Raw genomic sequence first — 11071 nt, forward strand, 5'->3', positions numbered from 1 at the left:
CCCAAGTCTGAAAAGGGGGTCCCAGGAGACCCAGTCAACCCTTCTGAAGAGCTTAACAAGGGCATCTTAGCAGAGCTCCAAGTAGGCACTTGGCAGGTCAGGATTTTGTCTTCTCCTTGTTTCCTTTTCACTTAGACCCTGCTTGATTCAAAAGGAAGAACTGGGGCAGGACAGGGAAGGGAGCTCCGGGAAGAGTTCTCCCAGCACCACTGCTCTGTGCGCTGGTCCCTGGTTCCTGCCTAGTCCCTGGGGATGCTATATTTAATATATTTTATAAAAATACACAGGAATAGAAAATATAAAGTCTGAGAAACCGAGGGCAAGTGAGGGACTTGGGGAGAAGATGGAGCTGCAGACCTTGCTCAGGCCAACTTGACCTCTTCTTTGACCCCTTTAGCTTCTGGCTTCTCTCCTCCTTGGCTTTCTCCTCTTCTGTGACTTTTGTCTCTTCGGGATCTTTTTCTTTCTCATCCTCTGTTCTGACTCTTTTTGGAGTTAGGAGGGTTCTTGCGACCGCCTTCTCCCTCCTCATCGGAGTCAGAAAATTCTTCCTCACGGGCAATTCGTTTGTCAGGGTCTTCCTCATCCTCACCACCACTCTCTTCTGGGAAGGCATCCTCTGGGATGGCCTGCGTTTGGAGCTCAGGGGGATGGGTCAGCATTCTCAGGTTCTCAAAGAGCCGCTGCTTGATCTCCTCCAGGCGTTCATTAGGGTTCTGGTTAGCCATGTTGGAAAGGCTGATATGAAGCTTGAAATCTGGTCCAAAGTATTCAAAGTTGTCATCGTATGGTAGCTCATTAGGGATCTCTGTGTCCAGGACCACAGCTGTTTCGTAAGGTGTTAGCATCGGCAAGTTGAAACTCTTCACAAACTCCACACACTTGGTGTGCGCTCTTTGATGGTCAGACTGGAGCAACCTAGCCGACCCCCAGCCAGGGAGTCTGAGCTGCACTGTAGGACCACTGCGCTAGGCTAGAACATCTCCATTACTTTGGACATGACTGGCTTGAAGATGGCATCATGGGACTCGTCATCAACGCCGTCTCGCAGTGGGTAGTTAATTGCCAGCCCCATATCCCGTAGGTTCCCAGTTCCTGGGAAGTACTCTCTGTAGTTATGAGCAGACACAGTGATGACCTGGTCTGTGGTACAGAAGGCCTCTTCCACACCAACACCATGGTGAACATCAATGTCCATACACAGCACACTCTGGTGATACTTTAGCAGTTCCAGGATGGCCAAGACGATATCATGGATGCAACAGAAGCCAGAGGCTTCAGACTTCTTTGCACGGTGCAGGCGTCCCAGCCCAGTTCACGGCGATGTCCTTCTGCTGCTTATTAAGTTTCACAGCACTTGCGACAGAGCCACCTGTGAACAACTGACAGAACTCAGACAAGCCATCAAATACTGGACAGTCCTCACCCACGTTGAATCACTGCAGCTGCTAGCTGTATTCAGATATGTTATTTGGGCAAATAGAACCCAAGAATTTAACGTAGTCATCGCTGTGGTACTTGGTCATCTCCTTAGCATTGGCTTTGTGAGGACAATAGACGTCCATTTTTCGGTAGAGACCATAGCTGAGCAGCAAATTGTGAGTCACGTGCATTGAGTGAGGCTTCACTGGGTGCCCTTGTCCAGAATTGTAGTTTCCAACATCCCAGTCGTAGCCGTAACAGAATTTCTTCTGCCTGGGCCTCCCATCAGTCTTCCTTTCCTTTCTTTAGCTATTCCAGCGTGGTGCAAATCAATCCTACACAGGGTAGTAATAAGGCATTTTTTAAAGCTAAAGGATTAAAAACAAGAGCAGAAAGTCCACGAATCCATGGCTGCGTGGTTGTATCCATTCTCGCCTCACACACAACTCTTAACTGTGCTGGAGAAACCCTCACCACCACTGCTCAAACTGGCTCAGCTCTTAGCTCCAGAACCGGACACAGAACTCCTAAGAACCAGGTCAAAAGTGTAAGCAGGCCAGAGGCTGACACAGGGTCATCTTTGACAACAGCAACACTAGAGGGAGACTCTCTCCTTCTCACCCGAAGACAGCCTCCCATCCCCATCTCTAACCACCCCAAGGCTTCCACACAGACCTCAGCAAGAGTCAAGTTCAGCGGCTGCTGGCAAAGGCAGGGTGGGCAGCCGGTGCCAATTGAGGTGGGATCAATGAATCCCAACAGGACAACAATTTCCTTCCCAACGTTGTTCAGCAAATCCTTCCGAAGTTAAAAATCAGAGCGCCATAACCTAAAGCCCGCTGTGGAGGAACACACTCGGAAGCCCTAGCATTTGAGAGGCTGAGGCAGGAGAATGGAGAGTTTCGGGAACATCCTCGGCCACATAGCAAACTCAAGCTCAACCTGAACCACATAAAACTCTGCCTCAAAAACAAACATTAATTTTAATAATAATGACTTTGTTTGGTTTAGTGTAAAGAGCTATTTAGTAGTCTGAAATATCAAAGAAAATATCTGATACTGGCCATAACAGTAAGTGTTGATTTCATACGGTATACAAAGCTCTAGGAATACTTTCGAGTTTTTTTTTTAAACCTTTTTCCAGCCAGCCAGCTAGTCAACAAGCATTATTAACTTTTTTCTGTTAGGAAATTTATGTCATAGAACATGATTTGGGTGTCTCCTACAACCTCAGAATTTCAGAGGTAGAGGTGGGGAAATCAGGAGTTCAAGGCCAGCCTGGGCTACAAAGTATGGTTGAGGCTAGCCTGAGCTACTTCTCTACCACTTGGTAGCTGTGAAACCTAACAAGTTAATTAACCTATGTTCCTTCATTTTCTCTTGTGTAAGAGAATAATGGTACCCTGCCCACTTGGGCTGATAGGGAGTCGATTGAATCCATACATGAAAATACTTTCAGTGCTCGACATATTAAAACACGTAGCCCATCACTTGACCCAGAATCACCACGCATTTGTACATATATAATTACCTCACTGTTATTTATACCAGGAACTGTCTTGGGCCTGAAACGAAAGCAAAGGCCTTATAGTTTGTTGGGAACTCCAAAATTATACAATTCTATTAAGGTGTGATGGTAGAGAAACAAAATGCTTCGCAGCCCAAAGCATCGGAGTTAGAGAGCCAGGTAAGTTTCCAGTAGAGCCCTGTTGTTGTAATATATATTTGATAACTGTTAGCTCACGTTATGATCTAGCCAGCCCCAATAATTAAGGCAGAGTCCTATGGATTTAATCAGCCTTAGCACAATTAATGGAGGATTACCCCTAAACTGGCTATTCCCAGATACATTCTTCAAGTTACTTTGCTGTTTGAATCTCACCCGGGGTTATTTCTGCTCTATCAGCCTATCCTTGGGCACACTTCTCGGGGCCACGCACTCCTGGTTGATCCCATTTAATGGAGACCTCCTGCTCTGTCTTTTTCCTTCTCTCCCACCTATTCTCTTTCCACTATTCTGTCTCCCCCATATTCATTCTCATATTCATTCTCATTCTCTCTCTCTCTCTCTCTCTCTCTCTCTCTCTCTCTCTCTCTCTGCCTGTCTCTGCCAGTGACTGGCAGCCTAGCAACAGAAGCCCACCTACTTCTATTCTTTCCTCTTCTGCTTAACCAATAGCTTTACATTGGGGAGCAAGGTTTACACAACAAAGGCCAGTGTACTTGAGAATTCACTCAACCCCAGACCTTGAGGTTCAGAATTCGGCATTTATATATACAGCACCAGAGCAACCCCCAACAGAGACCAAATGGGGCGCTGTAAGCAGCAACTGCAGCCTCTGCTGCAAAAACCACCCCTGAAAGCTGCCTTGAGGTTTGCAGACGAAAGCCGAGTCTTTTAATAGCTAGTCCTAGGTCGGAAAACATCTGGGCAAGTCATTTCACGACCCCCCCACTCCCGTTTTCCATACAGTACCAATCTTTTGGGATACTTAGGAAAGTAACTGAAGTTACTGCCTGGACTCCAAGGACCTGTGAGTAATCCAGAGGGACGTGGAAATCTGGGATGAGTCCAGTGCAGAACTGTCACGTTGACTACCCTCTCTTAGAAGATAGCACTTAGTACCCATACTGCCCATGCTAAGGGTGTAATAAAATCCCTATCCTAGGGCTGGAGAGATGGCTCAATGGTTAAGAGCACTGACTGCTCTTCCAGAGGTCCTGAGTTCAAATCTCAGCAACCACATGGTGGCTCACAACCATCTGTAATGGGATCTGATGCCCTCTGCTGGTGTGTCTGAAGACAGCCGCAGTGTATTTAATATATAATGAGTAAATAATTGCTTTTAAAAGCCCCATCCTGACCCATTAGAGAACATCCATTCATGTAAGGTACAAGTATTCTTGACCCGAACTGATGAAATTCAGAGAAGTGTACCAGTGATGAAAACCATCTCCGGTACATACACATTGGAACAAATTAGAGAAATTCCAAACAGCATAAAAGGTACAGGGAAAAGTCGCTAGGAATTCTGTCACCACAGTTGAGAGTTTTGACAGATTCCTTCGCAGTCTTTATTTTAAGCACTGTTTTTCTTAAAATGGCTGCAATTATATCACACAGCCCTAAGGCAAAGAAAAATGGCCACTTGTCCGTCTGTGTGGCAGGGGGAGTCCACTATGCATCATTTACTCTTTGTGGTCCTTGGTGCTGTACCACACCGGCCCAAACCGTGCCCTGAGACAAAAGACACATCCACCCCCTGAATTTAGCGCTTCTCGTGTAAATGAACGTATTACTGGGTTTGAGTCTCCAGCTACACCATAAAACCACACCATTGTGGGTTTTTATCTCCAGCGTTCTGCTGCTCACTGCGTGTCTGGAAAATGGCACAACATTTTTTTGGTTGTATTAAATTATTACGTGGATAAAATACACTTTTTTAAATATCGTAAATGTTTTTGCTTGCATATTAAAAGAGCCTCGGCTCCATTCTCTCATTTCGTAACTGGAAACCAAAAATAGTTAAGGAATTGAAGTTGGCCCAGGGGAGCCGCGCTCCAGCCCGGCAGGCTACTGTGGGCGGCACCGATACTCACCCTTAAGGCACCACTGAGTCAGGGACTCGGTTCCTGGTGGGAGGTGGGGGGTTAGGAGGGGGAAGATGGGAAGATGGGAAGATGTAGAGACCTGGGAGAGAAAGGTGCTGAGAGAGAAAGCTCAGGAGACCAGCCCCAGAGTGCCTGGCGGCCGGAAGCTGCAACCCACGGCGCTGACGGAGAGATTATTCTTGCATCTGGCTTCAGTTTATCGGATCTTCTTGCACTGTGTACAGGCACAGTTATTGATATGTGTTCAAGATGAATGGGATGGGAGAAAATACCTCTGACCCGTCTAGGGCAGAGACCAGAAAACCCAAGTAAGGTCCTGCCGCTCCAGCGTAACCGTGAGCAGGAGATAAGTACATGGAGGAACTCGCAGAGCTGATCTTTGCAAATCTTAATGGCGCCATCTTAATAGAAACTGTGAGGCAGATCCACCAGACCAGAGAGCAAGAGAAAGAAGCCACTGCCCACAAAGACGAAGTGCATGAAGTCAGATATGCAGTCCACAGGGCAGGGTGTCATTGACAAGGACACACTGGGGCCTACGTATGTCGCTTAAGGCCCTCGAACTCAGAAGGCCCTATGTGCGTGACCCGAGACTGAAGCATCCATCTTTGGCCAGGCTGGCTGTTGGGTTCTGAATCATGCCTCCTTAGACTGGTCATTTCACGCACCAGTGGTGGCAGCACAGGGTACTCTCACAGCTGGATTCTGTGGTGCCCATTCCCCAGTAGGCACGATGGGCCGGGAAGTGCTGCTGTCAATCATTCTGCTCTGTGACATTGACATCGCAGTGCTGCTTTCTGGGCTCTGACAGGTGTGACGCACCTAGTCAGGGACAACTAGCACAGGCAGAGTTCCATCTCCAGGAAGCCAAGATTGTCGGAAGGAGTGTCCAGTTGTTGACAGATGAGAAGGCTCCTGAGAGAGGCTGTTAACATTAACAAGTATCTGTTCCCGTTTTTCTATGTTAAAAACCAAATTAGTTTCCCCTAACTCATCAAAAAACTATTTCTGAATTGTTTTTAGATCAATGAGATGGTTTGATTGGCCTCTCCTCCCTTCCCCTCCCCACCTTCTCTTGTCCCTCCCTATTTCATTCCTTTAAAACAAAAACAGCAACAGCAGCATCCACCAGGGAAGCCCTTTGCTTCTCTCAGTGCTGTGCCAGCCACTTGCAGCAGCTCCCCAGTGACCGTGCATTTCCTGTCAGGGAGAGGAATGAAGTGGACCCGGAATGCCAGGTCAGGCTGTGACACCTGCTTAGGAAGCCTGGGCTGCCCCATCAGCTCAGGCCTCCAAAATGAGAGAACGTGCTAATGAAATCGACCGCAGACCTCACGACAGATCTAACCTCTGCCTTGTGGGGTTTTGTTTTTTTATAATTTTGTTTTTAAGCACTTCTGATGAAGCCGAGGTTTTGTAAGGTTCATAGAAATCCAGTTTATATGTCAACGGGCAGTAATTTTAAGTCCCGAACTTAAGTGTTTTAACTGTATAATTTTGTGAGGTATACACATGGTGGGATGGACTCAAACAATGAGGCACACTTCAGTATTAAATTAGAGGTCTTCAGAGCAGGGCCTCCTAGACGTGTCCCATAAAGGCTGCCGGTGCCTTGACTAGAGCCAATTTGTAGGCTTAAGACCTTTTGTTTTCTAAACCTTGAGATTCTGCTCATGAATCACATATCCAATCTTTATGATATGCAACCGCTGTAGGAACCAAGTCTTGGTTTTATGTTTTTAGTCTTTCTTAATAAACCTTAGAAAGACTACATTACTAAGCAGCAAAAAAAAAAAAAAAAAAAAAAAAAAAAGGAAGCTGCTCTGAGTAAGACGGACTAACTGCCAAAAACCTCAGATGACTGGGATCTGGTATATTCTGGAATCTGAGCACTTTAATTACTATTCATATCTTAAAAGCCATATCTTATGCAGTTCACACAGATGGGATAATAGAAACATTCTTTTCGTCGTGGCAGTTTCTTCAAATGCAGTGCCTCTTAAACTGCCCCCTCCCAGCTATCCTCTGCCAGACATCTTAACTGCATCCCACAGAGCCAGTGTTAATGGCCAGCATGCATTTCTAAGGGCTGTATCGGTCCATGATTATTTTCCATATTGCTTGAGTCATGAAAAAAATCATATACATATGTGGGTTGTCACCGATTCTCAAACCCGACTCTCACTGCCACCACTCTTTGCTAGACATTTCTCTTTCCAGGGCTAGAGATTGAATCCAGGGCCTGGGGTGTGCTGTTTTTTGAAAACGCCATGGTCACAAAGCTGGTGCTTTTTACTCTCTTTTTTTTTTTTTTTCCTGGAGCTGGGGACCGAACCCAGGGCCTTGCACATGCTAGGCAAGCGCTCTACCACTGAGCTAAATCCCCAACCCCGCTTTTTACTCTTAATGACGCACTGCAGAACTCTGTCCAGGCCAGTTGATTTTGACTCACCTGTGTCAAAGAGTCGGCTGATGGTCAGATTGCTGAGGCAAGAGTCCACACTGGGACAAACACCTGCACAGCGTTGAAGCCCTGAAGGTGAACCAGGCAAAGTCAAGCCCAAAGAAGATGCTGCCCCCACTGAGTGGGTACCAACTGCTCTTCCAAGACAAAGAGAGTCTCCAGTTCTTGAACTACAATAAAAATAAACATAAATGATATCCTTGAAAAAACAGCGTCCGTCTGTCTCTTCCCAGGACTCACAGCCTGCTAAGCCACTGGCCCATCTTTCTAAGAGCCACTGAGCATCCCGTTTTCCCAAAGCCAGTGCGTTCCTGCTTATCTAGTTTCGTGTTCTGCCTTTTTGACTAAGCTCCATCAAAATGTAGTCCCTGGCTCTCCTCCCTGACTCCTGCCAGTAAGAGCTAGTTAATCTTTGCAGTCCCTGTGAGGTGGAACCTCTTTCCCTCTTTATCAGGCCTAACACATCTCTAGCTGGGATTGGCTGGAGGTTAACACAGCTAATCACCCCGACATTCAGGAAAGGCAGCAGGGTGACTTCTCAGAGGGACACCTGTGGCTGTGGAGGCCAGGCTTGGGCAAATCATCACCTGTGAGCAAAGAGTGGCTTGCCTTCCTAACCAGAAAGCCTACTTCGAGTAGCCCCACCCTAAACACAGAGGAGAATTCTCTAAGGATTTGGCGCAGGCCTGTAATCCCAGCACTTAGGAGGTAAGGAGGTCAGTGGTCCAGCTCCAGCCGGAGTTACATACTGAATTTGAAGGCAGTCTAGGATACAAGGGGTGTTGGTGGGGAGAGAGGGCAGAGGGAGAGGACTGAGGCTTAGTCAAAGGGCCTGCTGTGCAAGACGAGACTTTGAGTTCTGATGCCCAGTGCCCAGGTGGACACCTGGGATGGGTGACATGCACCTAGCTGACAGAGGCAATATTATAGTTAAAGGTCAAATAGAAACACTCAAGCAATTGTCTAGAAAACATCTCCTAAAGGCAGTTGAAAGATGCATGTGGATTGAAAGGTCTAGACCACACTATAATCAGTGTGCATGCCCCCTGTAAGGAGGTGGAGCCCAGAGGGGAAGAGGGACGCCTGGACCAACACACACCCAGGCCTGACTCTTAGATAATTCTCAGCTCCACCCCTGTCATAGAGAGTTTGGAAGAATGAAGAGAAACCAGATTCACCCTTTGTCTTAGTTTCTTTCTGTGGCTTTGACAAAACAACGACCAAACTTTGGGAGGAAAGGGTTCATTTCACTTACGAGTTTACGAGTCATGATCACAGTTCATCCGTTAGAAAAGTCAAGGCAGGAACCCAAACAGGAGCAGACACAGGAACCACGGAGGAACACTGTTTACTGGCTTGCTCAGCCTGCTTTCTTATAGAACCCAGGACCACCAGCCCAGGGAATGGCACCACCCACAGTGGGCTGGGCCCTAGCATCAATTAACAATCAAGGAGATGCCCTACAAACTTGCACACAGGCCAATCTGATGAAGGAAAATCCTCAGTCAAGGTTCCCTCTTCCCAGGTGACTCTAATTTGTAACAAGTCCACAATGTAACAAGTCCACAGAAACTGCGGGTAACCTTCACAAGGAGCTTGTAGCCTCCAAGTGAAACAGAAACTAAAAGGAAGTAACTATTCTCCCTTCTCCGTCAACCCGCACAGCTCCTGTCTATGATTCTGATAGCAGATGTTTAAGTGTATACACCATCTGCTATCAAACATACCTGCATTTGGCTCTAAAATTCATTGGCATTTTGGGACTTCTTTGTCTTGTCCTTTCCCGTTTACTTGCCAAGCAAGAAGAAACATACCCTTGACCTCTACGCAGGGAACCATGGAAAGTACAGTTGGATGTGAGTTTTGTGTTTACCTGACCCGCCTCTGGTATATTACCACGAGGTTGGGGGTGGGGATGGGGATGGGGGTGGGGAGGAGTGGGGGTAGCTGAGGCCTGTAAAAGGAAAACAACTTGCCAACAGTCCCACCACTGTTCCCTGCAAAGCCGGGAATAGACAGACAAGCTCGTGCCACCAGCTCACAAATCAGCAACCTTCTCATGCTCACCCAGGCACCTTGCGAACAACACATCAAATTAGCAAAGTGAGAAGTGAAATTTATCTGGCTCTGCCCAAACATACGTGAGCATGGAGCCAATCCAAGATGCTCCTCCTGTTCTGTAGTCTCTGCTGTTCACGGAAGAAACTCTCTTAGAGCGGTTACCTGTTACGTCCGAAGTAGTCCCCACCCCCCAAACAGCTGGTGACAAGGTTTGATCCAAGTAAATCTTTCTACCCATGGAGTGGTCCAGGTTTTTTTTTTTTTTTTTTTAACCGTGCCATTCATACTTGATGCCAAACCTTAAAAGAGGAGCACCGGACCCCCTTCCAAAGGGCCCTTCTCCTCCTGACTAAACTGAACTGACAATTTGCCCCGTCTGAGTATGGAACATTTTCCTGCACTGGTTTCTGCCATCATACTCCACTCCAAATTTCAGAGTGCACGTGCGTGTGTATTCGTTTTCTCTCTCTCTCTCTCTCTCTCTCTCTCTCTCTCTCTCTCTCTCTCTGTGTGTGTGTGTGTGTGTGTGTGTGTGTCTGACTGTCTCTTTGTGTGTGTTTCTGTCTCTGTGTGTATGTGTGTCTCTGTCTCTGTCTCTGTCTCTCTCTCTCTTTCCCCCTCCTCCCCCCACTTTCACTTGCTAGGGTCTGAACTAACCATGGGCTCTTGTTAGCTCATCAACTCCTCTCACCTGCCTTCTCCGTGTCTCCTTCCCTCCTCAGACTCAGAGTCTTACCGCAAAGGGCTTGGCCGCAGTACATACTAGATAATCAGTCTCGATGGCCAGAAAATTCCCCCAGACTGGGATGATTTGGGGCACCACACAGCAAATGACCTGAAAATCTCTTATCTCTAAGTCTTCTTCGATCTCCACTCACTCTAGTCCCTCCCTCTGATCTCTGGGTCCAGTCTTACAGAGAGTCAGAGATTCAGCTGTCTTTTGTGTATGGATAATGTTAAAATGTTTTCCCATGTTGTTCTGCCTACTGAGTAGGCTGATTCTGGACATAGGATTTGGTCATCCCACTCTAGATCTAATCGACTTATTTAAAAGGTTCCCCAAAGCCTCTATCCTGGGTCAAGGTAGCCAGCTCACTTTGTGACAGGTAAAAAAAACAAAGGAGAAACAGCCCAGGAAGGAGAAGGAGGGGAAGGGGGAGGGAGGAGGGGGAGGGGAGGGGAGGGGGAGGGGAGGGGGAGGGGAGGGGAGCAATATGTTTAAGAACAGTTAAAAGGAAAACTATTTCCAATAGAGGTTACTAATTGCAGAATGTAATGGCAGATGTTTGGTTCTCTGAATGCTCCCCGCCCCCCCTGCTTCCTTGGCTTTGTTTACTATCTTCGAAGTCTTTGTCTAAGTGGAAACTCAGGATTTATAAGACCATTAGGGTGTGGGGGAAACAAAACAAAACAAAAACATTAAAGCCTCCAGCAGCAAAGTTAACTTAAAACTTGTAACAAAAATGATTTTTAGTAAAAATTATTATAATTATAATATTTACAATATAAAGT

The 11071-nt window shown here is 46.9% G+C and overlaps 1 pseudogene; it reads right to left on the bottom strand.

The window, feature by feature from the left end:
* Positions 1-278: 278 nt before the first annotated feature.
* LOC148004951 (histone deacetylase 1 pseudogene) lies at positions 279-1712 on the bottom strand (annotated as a pseudogene).
* Positions 1713-11071: the final 9359 nt, after the last annotated feature.

Source organism: Rattus norvegicus, chromosome 7 (genome assembly GCF_021556685.1).
Source record: "Rattus norvegicus strain SHRSP/BbbUtx chromosome 7, alternate assembly SHRSP_T2T, whole genome shotgun sequence".
NCBI classification, from domain to species: domain Eukaryota; kingdom Metazoa; phylum Chordata; class Mammalia; order Rodentia; family Muridae; genus Rattus; species Rattus norvegicus.